Genomic DNA, 23,793 nt, shown 5'->3' with positions numbered 1-23,793 from the left:
CCCCTCAAGTTGTCAATGAGAGACTGACAGTATAATCATAAACATGATTGCACTCTTAGCCGATTGACTTGAATAAATTTAGAGCTCTGCATAGGATTTTACTAGAGATGGGCACAAACTGAAATATGAACCAAAGTTTGGCACAACTTTGGTTCACCAACTGGCAGTTTGTCAGAACCGATTTTCGACGAACTGCCATGAAATTTAGGCTGGTTCGTTTGGTTCATTTTTCAGTTCGTCGCTGCAGACAGCTTGGCGCCAATCAATCAGTTTCCTAGGCAACAGGGGATGGGCTTTCTGCAGACCTTCTGCTGACCCGGAAGTGACTTTCTGCTGACACTGAAGTGCCAATTTGCTGGCCCGGAAGTGACATTTCCATGAATCAAACGAACCAGTTCACAAACTGGGGCAGGTTCGTGAAAGTTTGTGGTTCATAAAACGTGACAAACTATTAACTGCATAGTTCGTTTTTTTTCTGGTTAGTGCCCATCTCTAGATTTTACCAATAGAAAACTTTTGAAAATATTTTCTGTAGAATCTGAAATATTCAAATCCTGTTGGAATACATCCCAAACCATCAACATATGGTGGGGAACCAACAGAAATTAAACACTGAACAAATATTTATAGAACTGATCCCTTGGAGATGCAAACCTAGCAAGGGGCATGGTTCTTTTTTCCCATCCACACACTCTTGCAAAAGGATGTAGTGGCAGATGCAGAATGTGAAATACAATTTGAAAAGTGACAACAATCTCTATGAACACAAATACCAAAGAATATGCTTGGTAATACATAACAGTGTGCTAGCAACATTTGTTTGACAGCCAGTTTGGTGTAGTGGTGCAGGATTCTAATCTAGAGAACTGGGTTTGATTCCCCACTCCTCCACTTGAAGCCAGCTGGGTGACCTTGGGTCAGTCACAGCTTCTAGCTCTCTCGGCCCCACCCACCTCACAGGGTGTTTTGTTGTGGGGATAATAATGGTGTAGTTTGTAAACCACTCTGAGTGGGTGTTAAGTCATCCTGAAGGGTGGCATATAAATCAAATGTTGTTGTTGTTGTTGTTGTTGTTTCAGGCCCTCACAGTCAAATTGATTAGTTTCAATGACACAATGGCATATTTGGGTTGCTGATCTAAATTGTGTAAATCTCTGGCAGACCTCCAACCTTTCCTCTCGGGTGGAAAGAGGAGGGAAAAGCAACAGAGGTTCAGTCCTTAACACACTTTTTCAATGGCATCTATGTTGTCTAAAAAACTAAATGAGTAGCAGCCTTGAGTTTTACTATATGAAGTAGTTCTTCAGAACCAGATCTCATGAACCTCTTTTGCAAATGCAGAGCAGAACACCGCTTATGCTCACCTTGAAAACCCACCATGAACACTGCAGTTTGTGCGTCTACAGTCAGCACAGTACTTTCCATCTTTTTTCTTGGTAGCTGAAACAGTCAGGGGAAAAGGAAGACTTGGTAAGCCTGGGACAATTAAAGATCTGGAAAAAATTCTTGGAGATTTCTCCCCATAGGCTCTCCTGGGACTGAGGAGCAGCAAAGGGTTGATTGCAAGGCCAGATCGAGGGGGGGCAGCCTGCCCCCGGCGCTGCCAAAGAGGGGGCACCAGGTGCGGCTGCCAACCACCAGGAGTGCACCAGAGCTGGCAGCTTGCTGCGCGGGAGGCTGAGCGCAGGGTTGGGAGGCCCTCACTTGCCTCACCAATGGGGCAGCTGGCTTGCCACACATGCAGGACTTCCCAGCCCTGCGGTTAGCCAACCGCATGGCAAGCCGGCCACCCCAGTGCATGCCCGCACCACCGCTGCTGCCAGCTCCATGGTGCACCGGGCGCTTGGGCGGCGGGCTTGCCATATGGGTGGCATGGGGCAGTGGGGCAGGTGAACCATGTGGAGGGCCTCTTAGCCCTGCACTCAGATGCCCACACAGCAAGTCAGCCGCCCCAGCACACGCTCATGCCACCACTGCCAGCTCCGCTGTGCACCGGGTGCTGGGGTGGCTGGCTTGCTGCACGTGCGGCACACTTCCCACCCTGTGTGATGATGTCATGGAAGTGACGTCATCACGCAGTGTCGGGAGCATGTGTGCTGTGCATGCATGGAGGGCCAGACAAGGGTTGCCCTGGGCGCTGGCAACCCTAGATCCAGCCCTGGTTGGTTGTTACCTGAATTGCCTGCTCAGATGGCATTGTATTCTCTTACAAAACCACCAAGGATGAGTCTTTGTATGTGAAAATTTTTATTATAGTGATGACATCCATGCCTCTGAATTTATACTGTCTTTCTAAAATAACCTCCTGTCAAAACAGTGCTTTGCATTTTCTTCCATCAGCTTTCAAAGGAAATCATTTGTTTGCTTTAAAAAGAGCACCTTTCACTGGTGTTTTTAGGAGAAATCCAATGAACAAGGAGCAATTTACCTAATGGCAAGTTGTTGCGACATAAAAGCTTTATTTTAATTTGGTGAAGAAAGAAGCCTCTACTGTTTTGCTGTCTAGTTTGCCATGTTGGTGCTAATTCACCAGTGAAACCACAGGTCATTATTTCAGTATTTACACATTAATAAAACAATACATATTCATGTATGTATTCTCTAAACCACAAATGCTGTATCAAGCAGCATTCATACATACATAATATTTCATTTTTGCCATTATCTTATTTATATATATATATATATATATACACTCACACACACACACACACTTTGTAAACCACTCTGAGTGGGTGTTAAGTTGTCCTGAAGAGCAGTATATAAATAAAATGTTATTATTATTTTATTACACACACACACATATATAATTTCAAATATATGCTATGCTGTTTTCAAAATGCATCAAGTACATAACACTATTCACACACACACAATTCAAATGTATGCTTTGCAGTTTTGAAAATGCTATCAAATACATGACATTATTCACAGAATATTTGTAGCAACAGCACAAATAGATCTTTATTATCAGCAAATTATTGTGTGTCTCGTTGTTCTTTAAATGTTCATAATAAGTCATAGTCTTTGATATAGTTCTTTAAACCTAAAGGAGTACCTGGGCAAATGCAGTCTTTGATCATAGTCTTTGATATAGTTCTTTAAACCTAAAGGAGTACCTGGGCAAAAGCAATAAAAACTACTCCACTTTTGGTTTGATCATAAATTAAATCAGCTTTTAAAAACAAATATCTAAAGGTCATATTTGCTTCCATTTCAATATAGTTATTTTACTGTTGTAGAATTTTAATGCTTTCCTTTCCTCATGTAAGATTTTTGTGCTGTTTTGTACCCACAGTTTATCTCAGCAAAATGCTCAAACACAATCTTGGGGACATTTTGATTGGTGCAGTGTCATTATTCCTAAAAGGTGGATCCAACCTGCAATCTGTCTTTCGCTCCTTGCAGTGCTGGCCCTTTAGCCTTTTGCTACTTTATTTTGAATTTGAAATTGGGTAGGTGTGTCCATGCTAAATAAAAGGCCAATAGCTCCTGTGGCATTGTAAACCAGTATGCACTGAAGTGTACCTGTGTAACATTGTGTTCAGAAGGAAAATAATTCTTACAGACTGGAAATCATCCCCGTCACTGTTTGCACAAGACCTCATGCCAGAAAAGGGAGGCAACTTACAGACTTTCCCCTTTTCTCTGCATACACATCCCAAGCCACATCACATACCAATTACAAGACTCTCCTAGCCTCAGAAGTCATGTGTCATGCAAGCTACAGAGGGGACAGAAGGGGAAAGAAGATCTCAGCAAAATCCATTCTAGGAACTCCATGGTTACTTGGATTCAAGCCCTGGGGTTGGAATTCACAAGACATGCCTGTTGACAGAAGGATTTCCATCAGTGAAGTTGCTTGACTCCCTCCTCCTATTGCAGCTCAAAATGCCCCCCTCTGGTGTTCCTGGACAGCAGCATTTTGGGCTGCATTTTGGGCTGCTGCAGGAAAGAGATGAGGAAGTCACTCTCTGCTTGAGAGACAGAGGCTTGGCTTAAGGCTGCTAGTCTGAGGACATAATAAGCTGAGCCCAAATTACTCTAGCTACAGTATACTACACCAATTTAGTAGATATACTAGTAGCAGGAGTAGTGTTGGCACAGCAGGAAGAACATAGATTGTGAAATCTGAAAAGGGCTTTATTTAACAACCGAGCATAGTGGTAGCCTTCCAACTGCTTTTAGATCTTCCCACTACACACAGTCACCATGTTGTGTAAGCTGGGGCAATGTGCATATTTCCCATGTATGTCTAGTTCTGTTATGTACAAACTGACCACTGGGCTTATCAGAATCTATGTTCCCAAGTACTAAGGCTGCATGTGCATAGTAAATACATGCACTGCCCTTGTTCACAGGGCAGTGCATTAAGTCTCAGAGCAAGACCACAAGTGACGCCTGACACAGGTTGGACACTTGCCAGCTTCCCTCAAGTTTTGATGGGAAATGTAGGCAGCTTGGTGGAATGTTAGACAAGTGACAGTTGAAAAGTCCATTAGACAGCAGTCAGAGAGTCAAGCTGCAAGACCAGGACGCCTACATTTCCCATCAAAACTTGAGGGAAGCTGACTAGTGTCCAACCTGTGTCAGGCGTCACTTGTGGTCCCGCTCTCAGAGAGATCCTTTGGTTAAGAGACAGGGACTGTAGACTATACTACTGGGTACTGTCTGCGATGTGGATATGCTCCTACTGAGTAGTTTCTGCATCGTTGAATATGTCATGTTTCTTATGCTTTTTTTCACATTTATGCTTGTTTTCAAATCACTACAACGCATGCCCAATGGTATTGTTTACTGAATGTCCTAACTGTTGATTACATTGACTTGCACTGTGTGATTGGCCTTGTATCTCAGTGAGAAAGACAGACCATAAATAAGTAAGTAATAAGCAAGAAAATAAATAAATAAATACATAAATACATAAATACATAAATAAATAAATAAATAAATAAATATGTCAGGAAGATTGTGGGCATTGCACATTCCTGATACGAGCAGTTGGTATGCTCCTGATTCACAGCTGCGAACTCTGACAAGGACTCTAATTCTACATACGTTCTTTATCTACTTATCCCTTCCATTACCATATATTTTACAATCCATCGTTTTATAATTCTATTTATTTACCAAACGTTGATGTTGGGCTCCTTGCATCTTTTCAGGGATTTGGGGCAAAAGCACCTTAGAAATTCATCACAATGAATGAGAGTTTAAAAGCAGCAATACTTAGTGGATTGCACCCCTTGAGTATTTAATGTAATTTAAGTCTTTAAAACAGTGGAATTAAATTATTTTATGCTGTATGACCTTATTGTGACCTTATCAAAGTAAAGCTTTCTTTACTGAGCATATTTCCCTGAGCACAAGAGGCAGTGAAAGCAAAAATTGGAATAATAAACTTTTTTCTTCCCCTCCCCGTCTTTTCTGCATACTCCATATCCCTGGTGTTTAAATCCAGGCACTCCAAGAATCATTTGTGAATAGAAACTAATTGCATTATAGCTAATCCATTTAGTCAACAGTTTATTCTGTCACCTCAAAGATGAAACTGGATGTCAATGTTGAAGATAACATTGACATGAACTTATGTATCAGGCAAGATGACAAATACCAGAATAATCATTTTTAATCCTTTAAAGCTGTGACTGAGATGTGGCATTTGGCCTAGATTTAAACTTGGTATTAGCCAAGAAAAGATTAAGTACCACAATAAGGCATGAGAGAAAGTATCCTCAGAAGAAATTACAACTATCACTGCTTTGGCTTTATGGAAAAGAGCCTTATAGCACTAAATGAGTCTCTAATAACAGAGAAATACAAACATTTCCAATTTTTATTTCTTTGTGTGCTTCTGATATTTTTGTAAACAGTTTCCATTCTCTCCCTTTTTTCCCAGGATTTTTTTTTTGAGGGGGAGAGGGTAGATTCATTTGTACTAGATGGTTTTTGTATTCAATTTATGGCTTGGATCCCAATGAAAACTGCCACTGACTGAAAGATTTCTGTCTGCAGTGTGTGACTTTTCCACCTCCTGCTATAGCCCAAAATGCTCCCCAAACGATGCTTCAGTGGCAGGGACACCTGGAAACAGAGTCAGGTGGGTAAAATGAGTACAATACTAGCTATGTCAAGTATGGGCCCCAGAGTATTTCCAAAATTGTTATTTTTTGATATTTAGAGGCTTAAATCTAGTTCTACCCCAAACCAGTATAAATGGAGAGCCAACAGTCTGCAGAGAGAGGAGGGGAAATGCCCTTTCATGAAAATGTTAAGCAGGATCCAACTTATAGGTACAAGATATGGGGCTGCCAGGCATCCTGCTATGGCAGGAGACTTCCCACTAGCAGTCTCATTTGCTGGTGCAGCAGCAGGAGATTTTTTTTTAGGCAACATTGTCTATGTTGAGACAGAGTATCTCTAGGAATTGCCAGAAACTCTGCGGTTACAATATAGCCCACATTGCTCTCTCCCTCTTTTCCATGTTCTCAGTCCTCCCTCTGGTTTCTAGGATCAGCTTTGCAACCCTAACAATGTATGTTATTACAGTACAATCCTAAACAGAGGTCTAAGCTCATGAATTTCTATTGACTTAGGGTATAACTCTGCTTAGAATTGCACCATTAAATATGTAATATATAATGTTTACTCTTTCCCAAAAAAACACTGGAAAATTATCCTTATATTTGAAAGCACAGTAGATAACTTTTAGGACTATTTTTAAGGTAAGAACAATACCATCCAAGTAGGGTTGCCAGGCCTGACATGTCAATCATCGGGAGACTAACGGGATAGGGACATGGGGAGGCAGCTGTCAGGAATGTCAATCACCAATTCCTAGAGAAGTCTTACATCACTTCCATTTTTTCTCTGGAAAGACATCATGCCAAAGGCCCAATGGCTATTTTTTAAAAAATCTCCCTCTGCGTCTATAAGTGGGATCCTTCATTAGGGATCTGACAACCCTACATCTGAGGTAATTTACAATGCAATCCTGAACAATTGCATCCTTATAAGATCTCTGTCTTCAATGGACTTCAAAGGGCATAGCTCTGCTTAAGATGGCACTGTGTGATTACTTGTGACAAGCATTAGAATTATTCTTATATATCTGCAGGTTTCAGAAACAGGTCTGGATTAGCTAGCCTGCTAATAATGTTCGACAAACAACTTATATGTTTGCAGTCCTTTTGATGCTAATTAGAGGTGGGCATAAACCAAAATATGAACTGAAGTTCATCACAAACAGAAGTTCATCATGAACCAGGCCAGTTCGTGGTTTGCGAACAGGCAGTTCATGGGAGCTCATTTCTCACAAACCGTGAGGAATTTTAGCCTGGTTCATTTGGTTCATATTTTGATTTGTCAATGCAAACAGCCTGGTGGCAATCAATCACTTTCCTAGGCAATGGGGGATCAGCTCTCTGCAGACCTTCTGCTGACCTGAAAGTGACATTTTCATGAACCAAACAAACTGGTTCGTGAACTGGGGCAAGTTCGTGAAAATACGTGGTTCATGAAACACAATGAACCACGAACCTCAGAGTTCGGAATTTTCCTGGTTCGGGCCCATCACTAATGCTCATTAAAAAAGGTAAAACATTTGTGTCAGGATCTCATTTCCCTTCAGAAAACTCCCAGGAATTGCAGAGGGGTGTGTTCAAGTGAACAGGGAAGCAGTCAAATAAACTGAACATTTTTAGAATGAATTCCTGAACAATCTACTAAAAAAGTCAACTACAAGCTATCTTTATCATGTAAAAAAATACCATGTAGATCAGCCTTCATAATTTTGGCATTTGATTCCCAGTTTCTTACCAATCTGACATTTGATTCCCACTCATCTTTCTAAAAACATTTTACTCATGCTGATTTGCCTTCATAAATCATCAAAGTTAGTGAGTTTAAAAAGGTGTAATGAATGGTGTTTTTCACTGCAAACTTGCTTCTGAAACCTAAATAGGATAGAATTATACAATTTACTGCAAAGTACTGCAGCACCAGAATCCATTCAAGCTAATAGAACTTGGGCAAGCATTTTCTATTTACATTCCAGTGCTAATTACATTTACTTGGGTGTAAGCCCCAAATGTTAGCCTTCTAGCCAGTTTGGTGTAGTGGTTAAGAGCGCAGGACTCTAATCTGGAGAGCCGGGTTTGATTCCCCACTCCTCCACTTGAAGCCAGCTGGGTGACCTTGGGCTAGTCACACAGCTCCCTGGAGCTCTCTCAGCCCCACCCACCTCACAGGATAATAATAACATACTTTGTAAACCACTCTGAATGGGCATTAAGTAGTCCTGAAGGGTGGTACATAAATCGAATGTTGTTGTTCATTATTATTCTACTGTAAACTGATACTGTATCCTGTTGTATGTGGGTAGAAGGTCATTCTAGGAAGATATTGTACTTGGAAAGGTTTCACATATGGAAGTTCAATCACTGTTTCATGCAATCCCCACCATTCTTGCATAGCACAGATTAGAATGCACATCCTATCTTGCTTGGCCACCACAGACCACCATAGAACCCTAGACAGTGTCCTGTACCTTACTAGTCTGTTCAGCAAAATTGGAAGCCTTCCTCCAACCTAAGGAGGCTTTGTCCAACTTAAGGAGCTCTCAAAGACTTCACAGCTCCATCCTGTGTGCATTTGCATTAAATTAAGCCCTGCTACATTCAGCATAGCAGCTTTCAAGTAAGTGTACCCGGGATTGCAGCCTTGGTCTCTTTAAAAATAAAACAGCCAGCTGCATTTCAGTCAACTTCAAATGCTATTACTACTAATAATGTGATTAATCTTTTTTCATTAGTAGAAATGCATAGCTTATTAACAATAGACTGTTGTTCTACATGACCTTGAATTAATATTGTTTTTCATTTCTGTAATAAAATGACAAGCATTAAAAAGCTGTGTGAGTAAAACTCGTCTTGACTGCTAAGTCTTCCTTAAAAAAAAAAAAAGAATTATGTTCTGTTCAGTTGCCCTTCCTGAATTTAGTGCTCAAGTATTTCCAATTTCTTAAATCTGTTCCGGAGACCTAATAAATACTTGGTCCCCTCTCACAAATTTCCACTAGGAAATTAGTAATTATGTTCTTACATGGCTAGCAGTGTTTATTGCCTTTGCTTGCTGCATAACACAGCAGACATAAAAATTATTTTTTAAAAAATATATAGAATTGGAAGCATTTTTAATTTATTGAAACAAGCACCAACAATATAATGACTCTGTGTGGCTTTCAAACTTTAAGGACATTTTTTCCAAGGACATAGCTGTGGCATAAATTATTATTTTGCATTAATGCACAGTCAGAATGAGCATATCGCTTTACTGAATAACTTTCCTTTATTGCACAAAACAGTGCAATCTTGCAAAAGCCTTACACATAATTACAAATGTAGTGTCGTGGTTAGTGTTGGACTAGGAGGTTCCATGCCTAGGTTCAAATTCCTGCTCTGCCATGGAAACTTGTTTGGACCAGTCACTCTCTGTCAGCCTAACCCTATTTCACAGGGTTGTTTGTGATAAAATGGAGGAGAATGATGTTTAGCCACTTTGGGAAAAAAGTGAAGTGTAAAGCTATACATTTTAATCAGTTTGTTCATTCATATAACTATTTAATACAAATTCCATTTGGCCTAGCAAATTTACTTTCATACCATAGCTAGCTGTGAAAGCAAATTTTCACAAATGCAGGAGTCATGATGTGGCATATATTTAAGCATGCTTATGTTCTCTGGAATTAATAAACGGGCCTAACTCTGGCTGGATTGCCACTATAGTTTGTGGGTGAAAGAGTGTCACGGTCAAGCTGAAGCCAATCTTGACCTGGATGGAGTGTTCTCCAGCACAGACTCTTAGAGGTCAGTTGCTGGCCTGGAACTGGAAAAAGTGAAGTATAAAAAACAGCATACAGAAGATACTGCTTTCTTGATCAATCAAGAACAAAAGACCAGACTCTCAACCAAGGCTTTTTTTCTGGGAAAAGAGGTGATGGAACTCTCAAGAGGGAAATGAGGAAGAAACACATCCGATGCATTGGGTGAAGCCGGCACAGGGGTGGCCTTTGAAAGCCCCCCTTCTCCTGCCACTCGCGCTTTCAGTTTCAAATGTCCCGCCACCGGCTTCACCTGATGCATCTTGCAGAGATCAGTTCCCCTGGAGGAAATGGCCATTTTGGAAGGGGAATTTGGAAGGGGGTGTGCAAGTTTAAAAGTTAAAGCACCCCTTTCCACGCAGCTTGTAAGCCACGGGAAAAGGGGCACTTTAACTTTTAAACCCCCGCACTTGCTTCAGCTGACCAGTGGGGAGCCTCCTGTAAGCTGAAGCAAGCCATCAGGGTTTAATACACTTTTTTCTGTGCCGCTTCCAAGCCATGCAGAAAGGGGCATTTTAACTTTTAAACTTGCACATCCCCTTCCAAAATGGCCATTTCAGGGGAGTTGATCTCTGTCGGGAGATCGGGGGCGGGGCCACCGAACACGTGACTGTTTTCAAGAGGTGCCAGAACTCCATTCCACTGCGTTCCTGCTGAAAAAAAGCCCTGCCACCCAATACACACACACACACGAGAGCCTTGGCCAATACAAAGACTTTGGGTTGCCTGTCAGTGGCGGGAAATGATGAAACTTGGCAATTTTTGCTTGTGTACCTAAAAGGGGATCTTAAACCTAAACACACAGAGTTGGATTCAACTTTCTAACTCAGTCTTGCCCAGTTTCCCTCCTTATTACAACCCCTCTCTGTTCTGACTTTGATTTATGCAGGACGTGATTACCAGAGCAAATCCAGAGGCGTGATCAAAAGAAAGGGCTTCTTCCATTTCCACAAGTAGGATTGCTGGTGGGATTCAACCATAGTAGCTAGCAGTTGCAGTCCATGGTAACCCCCAGCCTCTGCCTCTCAAGCACCTGTCTTAAACCCTTTACTTCCTGGCAGTGAGAGGCACCAGGTGTGCTTAGATGGCTGGTGATGCCCAGCATGACTTTTTTAGTTAAACGTTCTATAAAAAATGTTAAAATTCTTATTTAACAAATGTGAGTTATTCTGTGTTTGAGATACCAACTGGTCATTAACACATCAGTGAGAAAAGTGTTCCCTATGATCATCTCTTCTATTTATTATTAATATTATTATACACTTATCCTGCCCTTCACCCAGAAAGCATACCTAGCATGGGCCTTTCTTTTATTTTATGAGTATATTAGGTTGACAGATGGTAACATGCACAAGCTTACTGAATACATTTTATGACAGAGTATTTGTTTCTGGGACATAATAATCTAAGTCCTGCTCTTGAATACTATACCAGATTGGGTCTCCTGCCTCAAATTAGAGCATTTGCTATGGAGTTTTAGAGATTTGGCCACACTTAACTAGTAAGCACTATAAATAATTATAATAGTCAGAGGTCATTTCATAGAAAAAGAGCTGGAGGAACTCATTAGCATAACACATTAGCATAACTCATTAGCATATGCCATGCCCTTGCCATCACCGGAAATGTATCATTAGCATAATTGATTTGCTTATGCTACACCCCCTGACATCACCTATTCTGGCTGCTTTGAACCCAATCCTGGCCATTCGGGGCCTAAATTGGGCCCAAAATGGTTAGGATTGGGCCGCTGCTGAACAGGAGCGTGATCCACCACCCATCAGAGGCCCGATCCGGGCCATTTTGGCCCCAATCCAGGATGAAATGGGCCCCCAATGGCCGAGAGTTAGTTGGGTGGGGCCACCTGACATGTGACCTCTTTGGGGAACTGCCGGAACTGCGTTCCTGTGTGTTCCCCCTCGAAATGAGCCCTAATAATAGTAGAAGATAGAAGTACTCCAATAGGTTTGATTTAGCTATTCCCCATATTCAGTGCAATTCAATGAGAGCTTATTTAGAAGTCCCGCTTTATTCAGTGGGACTTACTCCCAGGTAAGTTTGCTTGGGATTGAAGCCTGCACCATGGATGACACTTTCAGGGCAAGTATCTATGTAACAAATATATAAAAGAGAGTCTTCTGAACTGCACTATAAAGATGTATTTGATACCACAGTGGGGAGCCATACTTCATTGTGAAAAGCAGGCATTTCCAAGAAGGGTATAAAAGTTATTAGTTCAGCTAAAATCAACACTACCCTGTCATCAATATTCATATAATTCAGACAAAACATCTCATACTGTAGCTGCTCATAAATCAAATAGGAAAAAAAGTGGAGAAGAAGAAAAAGAAAGGGATTGATATAAAGGAAGGAAGAGCGTGGGGACAAGATGATAGCAAGAGGGGACTCCATTCATTCAGCCTAACATCTGCTGCGTTTGAAGTGGAACCACCTGTTAGTTTATTAAATTGTACAATTAATTTGTGTGGAAGGAAGGGAAGACCTTATCTCATCAAAATCTTCCATTTTATCATCATCATCTAAAAATAAGCCTTTTAAAGGCTAGCAATTTATGCAGTAGTGATGGTGGAGTTCTCTTTTATATCTGAAATTATGGAACCCTTCCAGAAGCTCAGTGAAATCTGTTTATTACCCAGCAGAGTGCTTGTGGTCCATTTATTTTGCATTGCAGAAGATGCGTCCTCTGAGTGCCATTCTTGTCATCATAAAGTTGAGGGGTTAGTTTGCATATATCCTATGTTATTTACCTACTTACAGGGAGAGCAAGAATTATGCTACCAAGCCCCATGGTAGCTTTCTTCAAAATTATTTATCTTTCAGTTTCTAGCTCTGCCAATTTTTTTTTCTGAACCAACTTTTTGATACAAAATATACATTGGAAGTTGTTTCTTGATCTGAAAGGTATCTGAAGTTACTGGTAATGTTGCAAAAACAGAAATGCAATTTAATTAGGCCCCAATTTAGTCCTAGTCTGGGCACAGTGCCTGCATGTGAAGGATTTCATTAGGGCTCAATAAAAGTCTGTTTCTCCCTGTTATATCACTCTTCCCTGGGGTGTACGGACACTGGGGCACATGCAGGCTGCCTAGTGAGCAACTGTGGAGAACAGGAATTTCATTTCTTATTCCTCCATCCCCATCCAATCCTCTCTTCATGCATTACACAAGTTACTTGTGTTCCAAAACCTGCAAGACTGATGATTTCTAAGACAATTTCTGTTTAAACCGGGCAATTACCAAACTCTGAAGGCTCCTGATCTGCAATAGGGATTCCTGGTTTTCAGTCCCAATACCCATCTCAACAGGGAAAGGTGGGAGAGAAATAGCTTATAAGCCAAAGACTGATTTTGCAATAATTTCAATTCATGTTTAATTGCCCTACTCTAAAATGACTTTTGTACTCTTGTTGCATGAGAACTGCTTTCCTAAGTAACATCCTTAACTATGGGGGTAGGGCAATGAGTCTGAAGTTGTAACCCATATGGACCTGCCTACATAGTTTGGTTTAAACATGTCATCATCTGAGCAAGAACATCTCATGGAAAAGTGGCTCCAATTTAACAAGGGTATGGCCATACCAACCTGAACATGCTTGCTCTCATCTGATCTCGGAAGCTAAGCATGGTCAGAGCTGGTGAGAGTCAGTTTGGCGTAGTGGTTAAGAGTGGCAGGACTCTAATCTGGAGAACTCCTCCGCTTGAAGTCAGCTGGCTGATCATGGGTCAGTCACAGCTTCTTGGAGCTCTCTCAGCCCCACCCACCTCACAGGGTGATTGTCGTGAGGATAATAATAACACACTTTGTAAACCGCTCTGAGTGGACATTAAGTTATCCTAAAGGGCAGTATATAAATCAAATGTTATTATTATTATTATTAACTTGAATGGGAGACCACCTGGGAACTAGTGTATTGTTTAAAAGGCCCATAAAATAATTCTAATTGTACAGCAGAGACTCATCCCCTTAATACTGACTGTCTGCTCTACAAAGTAGGTTGCACTAGTTAAACTGGAGCCACGTTTTCACCAGTGATTCTCTTGGTCAGATACTAAAACATTTAAATGATCCAAACCCTGTGGGCATGTCCTATCATAAGGGTTACAATTTCAGCTGTATTTTTTGTCTTAGTTCTTTGCTGTTAAGAACTTCATTCTGACCTGTAGATAAATAAAATAGATATTTAAATGTATAATTTTTTTTTATTTATGTCATTTATAGTCCTCCTTACTGAGAATCAAGGTGGATTACATAGTGTGAGATTAGTACAATCAGTATGAAAGACACGTCCATGCAGTGTCAAGGATATTTCCATAGACAATGCCATAGGATAAATAAATACAGTTTACAAAGACATAGCATTAGGAAGGATCCAATACAGAGCGGAAGAATTGCTGAAACAGAATGTAATCAATTCTAGGACTAACATTAGACAACATGGAGCACTGGTGGTACTACATAGGAGTACAAATTTAAACCAACAGTTAATATGTAAGGCAACATAGTGGTGAAGTCTATGGACCCTAACTCATTAGCAAAGCATCTGAGATCCCATCCCTACAATACTGCCCTCCTATTTGAGTAAAAAGCCTTTTTGAATAATTCAGTTTTGCATCATTTACAGAAAACCTGACCTCCTCAGGCAGGCCATTCCACAAGATAGGGGCCACCACAGAGAAAGCCCAAGAGATCAGATGAGTGAAGCTGCCGTGGAGGAATGTAAGGAGGGAGGCGGTCCCATAGGTATGCCAAACCAAGGCCATGAAGAGCTTTGTATGTAATAACCAATATCTTGAATTGAGCACGGTAACTGATAGTTAGCCAATGGAGTGACTGTATGATGGGAGTGATGTTCATGCTCCTGCTAGCTCCTGCTAACAGTTGAGCTGCAGCATTTTGCACCAATTGGAGCCTCCTAGTTAACTTAGCTGGGAGACCAATGTATAGTGCATTACAATAGTCAAGTTTTGATTTTACCATGGCATGGATGCAGGTGGCCAGGTCGGCCGTGTCGAGGTAAGAAGCCATCTTCCCGGCTAGAGTGAGATTTTAGTAAGCATTTTTTGTGGCTGCCTTAACTTGTTTTTCTAGTAGTAGCGCTGGATCCAGTATAACCCCTAGACTCTTAACCGAGTCTGCAAGGGTCAAATGAACCCTTGCAAAGATGAAAAGTAGGGAGTACAATGTCTTTCAAGATCTCTGCTTTCCCAACAAGCATCATTTCAGTCTTGTCTGGGTTCAATTTCAATTTGGGTTCAATAACTGGATATATTTATTAAAATTACCTGGATTTTGCTTTTTCCAAATACATTTACCCAAAGCAGATAACAATCAAAATGACACTGTAAAAAAAAAAAAATTAAAAGGAAAACGAAGTAAAACACAACAGAATTAAATTCAACTCCAGATCAGTTAAACAATACAATAGGTTGACCAGAAGCAAGAAAGGATCAGGAAATAAAAGGGTTTATATCTGGCATCTGAGCGTCAGTATCAAAACTCCAAGTATCTTGCTTTAATGTAGAATTCCAAGTAGTAAATGCGCTGGTTTGAATTGCCATACCTGTATTGTGTGATGAGTTTACCAGGACCAGATAGAGAACTTTTACTCTTCGTATAGCAAAGGTTCAAATGAATCTTTTGGAAGCTGAACTTTTAAGAGTGGGGGAAAAGAATCATACATAGTTTGGTGTGAGTCAATTTTTTTCTGCATTGCCTGTCATAACTGTTCGACATTTTTTTCTGTCCCCAGCATCCCATTTAATGGTCTGTACTACACAATAAATGAAGGAACAGGTTGATGGGCTAACCTGTTCGGTCGACCTTTCCTTGCACCTGTAGCATATCTTTTCTTTCACATTGTGTCATAAACAATAAGTTTCCATTATATGTCCCTATCAGTGGGGGTCTCTTTGTCACTGCAGGAGGCCCTTCCTCTCACCGGTTTATTGAGTTATATTCTATCAAACCCAAGATCAAGGAATGGATATTAAGACTGGAGTATCCATGTGGTTGTAAGTTACCTTTAGAAGTTGTTGCTATGGGTGCTATTGTGGATGCCTTTACCCCCTCTCGCGATGTATAATCTGTTCTGAACTTTTTCACAAAGTGAAAAATAATGTTAACTCTCTGTGCACCCATGTCCTGCATGGGCCCTTCCCCCCCACACACCATTTTTAAACAATTTAATTCCTTATATCATATCATGAATGAAAGAGTTTTACCATCCAGCCACACTATCCATCCTTCAGCCAAATTCTATTGAGTCAGATTGGTTCTTACGTTACTAATTGACTGTTTCTTACATCAATAATATTTTCAGATCTACTTAGGGCTAAGGAAAATGTCAGAGAGAGGGAGAAATGAGTAGGATGGATTCTTATTATCAGTAAACCTTCAGTTTGGACTGGTTTGGAACTCAGTCCTAGAAGATACTGAATATTCATGCACTTTTACTAAGTGCCATGCTCAGTATGTTTAACTGGTTTTAAAATAGCATGGCCACTGGTTTTGCCATACTATAGTACACATGGGAGTGGTTTAGGATGTTTAGAAAACACATTTGGCTCTTACAGGAAAGATTTCTCCTTCTTGGCTTTCTGCAAACTATGCAAAACTAAAAACTATAAAACTGAATTATTCAGGAGGACTGTTTACTCAGGTAATAGGACTATGCTGTAAGAAATGGCTCAGACAGATGTTTTGGTAAAGAGACAGGGATTACAGATTATACTACTGGGTACTATCTGTTGGTGTAGAGCTTCCTCAAATTATGCTTTGTTTCTGCAATGTTCCATGCCTGCATTTGGATCTATGCTTGTTTTCAAATTTCTGCAATCCATACCTTATTGTACTGTTTGTTGAATTTCCTTGCTATTGATCGTATTGACTTACACTGTGTAACCTGCCTTGAGTCTCAATGAGAAAGGCAGACTATAAGTAACATATAAATAAATCTATCCCCATTTGAGGGCTACTGCTTCATTTCCCCATGGAACCCATCTTCAAGCAAGGGCAAGCATGCCTATGAGCACCATGGAGATTTGATTAGATTTTATTAAACTTATAGTCCGCTCTCCCCACAAATGGGTTCAGAGCAGGTAACAACATCATTTCATACATATAAAAACAACAATATAAAATAAGATCCATCATCATTATAGATACAAATACAATAAAATCACTATTCAATGCGGCGCTCAGTATTGCACATTCCTTTCATTCACAGCTCATCCCTCACCCAGTAGGAGCAGCTGGTAACTTGCTGCTCCTTTTGCCCAAATCAATTGCCACGGCTATGGCCCCCTTTGATAGCCCCTCAGGAAACCCCCCTCCCTAGACATGTCAAGACGGACTTGAACATGAGAGGCAGTGCAGTCTGATCAAGATTCCAGCAATGGAGTTAACTTGTGAAATCTTTGGGTTTGGTCACAAGAACAACCTGTGTGAGGAATCATTTACCCAGGGCTTTTTTTCTGGGAAAAGAGGTGGTAGAACTCAGTGGGTTGACCTCGGAGAAAATGGTCACATGGCTGGTGGCCCCGCCCCCGATCTCCAGACAGAGGGGAGTTTAGATTGCTCTCCGCACTGCTGAGCGGCACGGAGGGCAATCTAAACTCCCCTCTGTCTGGAGATCAGGGGGCGGGGCCACCAGCCATGTGACCATTTTCAAGAGGTTCCGGAACTCCGTTCCACCATGTTCCAGCTGAAAAAAAGCCCTGCATTTACCTCAGACAACTCAAAGGCAGCACTCTCAGATTAAAACATTCCACTGGGGAAGCTAAATTTGCATAAACTGCATTTGTTTGATGGACAAGAGGGAAGCAGGATTCAATGCTGGGCCAGATTAATGGTTACCTTTTGCTATTACATTTGTGTAATTATTTTAAGTTAAAAAACACATTATGATAGAGAGGAAAGGGTTGTACAGGTTTAATCTTTTAAGAATTTTGCCTAAATTGACTGCTGAACTAACATACTAGCCAGTGCAGTTCTTACTTAAAACAAATGTTAAGATTCAAATAATTATAATTAGATGGATGTCAAGAAAATTTTTCTACTTGAAAGGCACAGACTCCCATCACATCTTTATCCAATGATATACTGCATCAACAAATGCGAAATGAACTCATGCCCAGGGCAGTTTTTGAAAAATTGAAACATTATGGCCCCAATTCTAAAGCACATTTAACTTATGAGTAAATTCCAGATTGAAGCATACTTCTCAAAAACTAAACTGTTTGTGTGCGTGCAGTTTAGGCTGCAATCCCAAACAAATTTACAATGTATATTCCATTGAAATCCACGTGCATTGAGTTGTAAGGCTGATCATTAATAAGCCTGCTTAAGATATAAATATATTGTTTTTTATTTCTTCTGTGAGACTTTTTGTTTACACCTTCATGTATTTAAACTATTCATTCGTTTGCCATTTCGGACAAAAATGGTGCACAGAAATGTCAGTCGAATGCTTCTTCCTTTCATCAGGGCAATTTTCTGGCAAACATCTCTGGAAACTTGAGATTCTTGCTGCAGCGAAATGATGTAGCAAGAGAAAAGAAAAGGAGGAATGAAAGCTATAGAGGATACGCTGAAATTCCGTTATGCTATACAAACAAAATACAAGAGGACTCGAGGCCAATATTGCTTCCTCCATCTAACCCATCTCGTTTAACATATCATTAGTATTTTTAATCAGGGTCCACTGGGGCTCTGGCACTTGGCTTGTTGGGCTAGTCAAAAGCAAGAGCAGGTGAACACATATCCAGGGAAACTGATCCCCCTCCCCTCCTGTTCAGCCTGCTGTTCCAGTTACCTGCTATAATGCAATTATCATGTAGTGGAGCAATTTTCAGGGAAATGACTTGACAAGAAGAACCCTGTCATTTTGTAAACAAGCCTTAAATGTTGTAATTGGATCTTAATTACACAATTCTCCAAGAGGTTATTTTTATTTTCTGTGTTTGTTCATGCAATTATTTAGCTTCCCTATTTTAGCCTTGACCTTGCAGGGAGAGGGTATTTTCCAGTCAGCATAATGCTTTATCTTTGAAAGCTACAATCAATAAGGATAATTAATGATCCCTGCTGCAGTGATAGCCTCAGCAATCATTATCCCACATTAATCCCCGCAGTCAGACTGGGGTCAAGGCCATCTAAATCATTCACCTAGGGGTGGAGAAATTCAAATAATTTACCAATTTAAATCCTAAGAAACAAATCCAACTCTAGTTTTTCAAAGCAATTCAAATGGGCTTCCTGTGCCTTTTCTTCCTCCAGCTTACAACAGTCTTGCCTCATTAACTCTTTGTACATAGCGTTGAATGTGTCATGCCTGTGCTTGTGTGTATGTATTTCTAGAACCTACACTGAATGGTGCACACAGGTTTCTAGTGCAAAATTCTCATATAGAAATCTGGGGGGGGGGGACAGTTTGTAATCTCTTAGAACACAAGCCTCTGAGCTGCCTGGCATTAGAAATATATATTTGGTATAATGGTTTATATTTTCTTAACATAACTTTTCAGATATAAACGGGGAGGATTTCTGCAAAGCAGGGGTGGGAGAATACTTTGCAATGTTTACTGATTAAATTTCAAAGCCAAAAAAGAAGTGTGTTTTAAGATCATTTGCTGTGGTTACTTTCTTATGCTTCAGTGCAACATTATCCACAACATCAGACAGTAATCTTTTTATCTATTTTTTTTTTGCATCGTTCGCATCTGTACCTTGAATATAGATCCATTTTACTGTTTCTAAGAATTCTGTGTCAAAATGTTCAAGTGTCCTTCACAGAAACATAATGCAAGGATACATGCATGAGGGGTGGGACTGGTCAATAGCATGACTTGGAAGGGAAGGAAAGAACACTGCAATTGGCTCTATGGTGCATATGGTCATATTGGGCATGTTTGTGAAGGGCACCTGTGCAGGGCTTATTGTTTAGAAGATAGAGGTGCTCCTAAAAAATTATTACATGTGGTCTGACATATGGGGGGAGGGCATGATGGCATCCTCCAGCTCTCCCTAAACGGCACCTCAGTAATTTGCCAGTAGTTGGATCTGTAGGTAAAGGCACAGTGGACCTTAAGAAGGTGACGTGGCCATTTCCACCTCTAATTCACACATTGCTGCATATTACACAATCATTGGTTCAGTCCACCCTCACCCCCACCAGAGTATTTATATGGGTGGAGGAACATGTACAGTTTGGTGTAGTGGTTAAGAGCACGGGACTCTAACCTGGAGAACCAGGTTTGATTTCCCACTCCTCCACTTGAAACCAGCTGGGTGACCTTGGGTGAGTCACAGCTTCTAGGAGCTCTCTCAGCCTCACCCACCTCACAGGGTGATTGTTGTGGGGATAATAATATCATACTTTGTAAACCACTCCGAGTGAGTATTAAGTCGTCCTGAATGGTGGTATATAAGTCGAATGTTGTTACTTACAGAGCACAGCTTTCTCACCTCCCCCCCCCACCCTTAGCTGCCTAAAATGCGCTTTGAAATTTTGTTCTTGGGGAATTGGGGGGCCCCAAAGAACAGGTTTTCAGGTGTCGTTTCAGGCTGTTGTAGGAGGAAGGAGGCAAGAAAGTTGTGCCCCATGAGCACATATCCCTCAGCTCACTAAACACTCCTAGGGATCTAAGCCATAGGCATTCACCTCCCAGAGTATTTTGTTGACACAGGAAAATCCAGAGATGAATTATTATTACAGAGCAGTGATAATCCACAATACCCAACAATATGTGGATCCATCCTACATGATCATTGTTATTGTTACCGATTTCAGTCCTTGTCATTTTTGTTACTTTTTTTGATGATTCTTGTATTTCATGTGCTTCTTTTACACCATTTCTATCCTGTCTTTATTCCATTTTTACGCAACACAAATAACATTGAAAAACGCATACGTCTTAAAATCAAAAATTCAGTATAAGAAGAAAGAAAATGGCACAGAACAAAAAAAGACTCACAGTCTGTTCCTTTCAAGGGAAAGGATGTTCAAACTGAACCAGTAAGCTTGCAAAATTCAGTCTTATTCCTAATACAGCCTATCCATATTATCAGCCCCTACCTTCAGTAGTGCCTCACAATGCTTTTTGCATTTACAACTAGGCAAAGCACCCATACGCCATTCTCCCTTCTTTCAAAGCAATCCTTTCTTGTACTGGAAACCCATGGGAACCCCACTGTGTATACCAGTTCTTTATCATATGCATCTTGGAAAGCTTCAGGGGTTCTTGGAAAGCTTTATGGGCCTGACACATGCATGCTCAAGTGCTCATTAATGCACAAGCCTTATTATGGCACAAGACATGCATGCATGTGCTGTTGTACGTCTGCATCTTAAGACAACGTGAAGCAATCACCAATGCTATTGAAAAGTTTCCCACTTCATAGAGGTGTTTTCTGTCATGCTGCCAATACAGTTTGAATTCTCACAGTGTTCAAGCATTTTTCCTATATGTTTCTCCCATCATCTTCCGGTTTCCTTAATCACCTTTGCCTTTACACAGGATCTCTACACACAGCCAACCCTCACACACTCCTCCCAGAAGCTCCCTAAACTATCCTCTCATCAGATAATCAGGAGGACAGATCAATTCAGAAGCGCCATTTGGTGACCTCAGTTCACTCACGCAGAAACTGATCTGGCAAGAACAAGCTCCCTAAGTGAGACTAATTGGGATATGTCAATGGGATATTTCAGAACTCAGAGGAGCATAGCTTCTGTAAAGGGAAGTCCTCCGTTCCCAACATCTTCACATATTTTCAGAGCATCAACAAGCATGTTGACAGGAGGGGCTTGGTAAATATTGTATACTGGGACATCCAAAAAGCACTTGGCACAGTACCCCACTTCTGAATAAACTTAAATGTCATGTGATATATCCTTTCATGGACTCAGGGCTAGCGCACCCACTGAGGCAGGTCTGGCCCCTGCCTCGAGTGCTGAGGCACCAAAGGGGGTGCCAGATGCAGGGGCGTGCGCTGCAGAGCTGGTGGCAGCTGGAGGCTGAGTGGGAAGGATGGGAAGGTGCACATGCATTGTCCGAGCCCTCCTGCTCCATTGTTCTGTGCGCTGCCCCGGCCGCCTGCCGAGCCTGGCTTGCAGCTGCTGCAGCCTGCCAGCCTTCCCGCCCCATGCTGCCACTGTCACCAACATACGCCCCTGGCCAGGCGCAGCAGCCACGGGCCAGGCGCAGCAGGTGTTCGGGTCGGCATGCAGAACAATGGAGCAGGAGGGCTGGGAGGATGCACATGCACCTCCCTAGCCACCTGTCGCACCCAACTGGGAGCGCAGGCAGCCTCCGCACGCCATCCCAGCCACCTGCCGCACAAATGAGGCCGGCTTGCTGCGTGATGATGTCACATGCAGTGACATCATCAAGCAGTCCAGGGTGTGAGCCCGCACACACTCTGTGTAGGGGCAGCAACGGTCCTGATGCTGCCCCCAGCCTCGGGTGCCAGAAACCCTGGCGCTGCCCCTGCATGGATTGGTAGCTGATTTAAAAAGAGGAAGAAGTGGATGGGAATAAATAGACACGTTTTACAACAAGGATGGGAGGAAATGAACAGTGGGATCCAGCAAGGATCTGTGTTGAGACCATTAATATTTATTCTAAATGAGCTGGACAACAGGAATGAAAAGTGAGGCAGTAAAGTCTGCAGATAAAAGCAAATTGCAGACGATGGTGAAAACATAACTGGATATGAGCCCTCTTCATTACATACGTTAAGGATCCTCAAAAGGCCTTCTCTTTATTCTTGTTTCGTGGCCTTGATAGCATACATCCAGTTGTTAGTAAATACATGCACACATTTGGAAAGATGTCCTAAACTGGTAGTGAAAACAGGTGAAAAGCCAGGGATGTTAAGGTCTACATTAAAGAATTACTTATTTGTTCTTAGTCATAATAGAGAAGCACACACTCAAAAGTCACCAAAGGAACAGCAGTTATTGGGGGAGGGGGGAGGTTTAAAGTGAAGTATCAGTACAAGATAAAAGAACATGCAGTGCCAAGACTTGTAAAAGTAGCTACATTTCTTAAAAAGGAAGTATTGTTTTAGAACCATCCACTACATTTGGGTTAGCTTCAGCTCTTCCTGAGCAAGAATGATCTTGCCAATGTGGTGCATGCCATAGTAACATCTAGATTAGATTACTGCAATGTGTTGTAGATGGGATTGCCCTTGAAGACTGTCTGGAAGTTATAGTTTGAGAGCCAGTTTGGTGTAGTGGTTAAGAGCGCGGGACTCTAATATGGGTTTGATTCCCCACACCTCCACTTGAAGCCAGCTGAGTGGTCTTGGGCTAGTCACAGCTCTCTGGAGCTCTCTCAGCCACCCCACCCCCCACCTCACAGGTTGTTTTGTTGTGGGGATAATAATAACATACTTTGTAAACCACTCTGAGTGGGCATTAAGTTGTCCTGAAGGGTGGTATATAAATCGAATGTTGTTGTTGTTATTGTTGTTTGTACAAATTACTGCAGCCACAATGTTGACTAGAGTGGTTCATAGGAACCTTATTATTCCAGCTACACTGGCTGCCAATTGGTTCTCAGTTCAATTCAAATGGTTAGTATTGACCTGTAAAGTGCTGTATAGGTTGGGGCTGGCATACCTACTCTAATATGAACCTACCCATCTACTCTGGTCATCTTTGGAGACCCTGCTTTGAGTGCCCTCATCATCTGATGTTAGATGGGTGGAAACCTGAGAAAGGGGCGTCTTGATCAGGGTGGCAAAACTTTGGAAGTCCCTCCTCACAGAGAAATTTGTCTGTCTCCCTCTAATGTTGTCTTTCACAAGAAGGTGAAGGTTTTGCTTTGTTTTATTCGGCATTCCCCACTAACTTTTATTGGCTCTCCTTTCTGGTTGTTGTTGTTA

The sequence above is a fragment of the Eublepharis macularius genome, chromosome 6 (assembly GCF_028583425.1).
Source record: "Eublepharis macularius isolate TG4126 chromosome 6, MPM_Emac_v1.0, whole genome shotgun sequence".
Classification (NCBI taxonomy): Eukaryota; Metazoa; Chordata; class Lepidosauria; order Squamata; family Eublepharidae; genus Eublepharis; species Eublepharis macularius.
Note: the sequence above shows the minus strand (reverse complement) of the source record.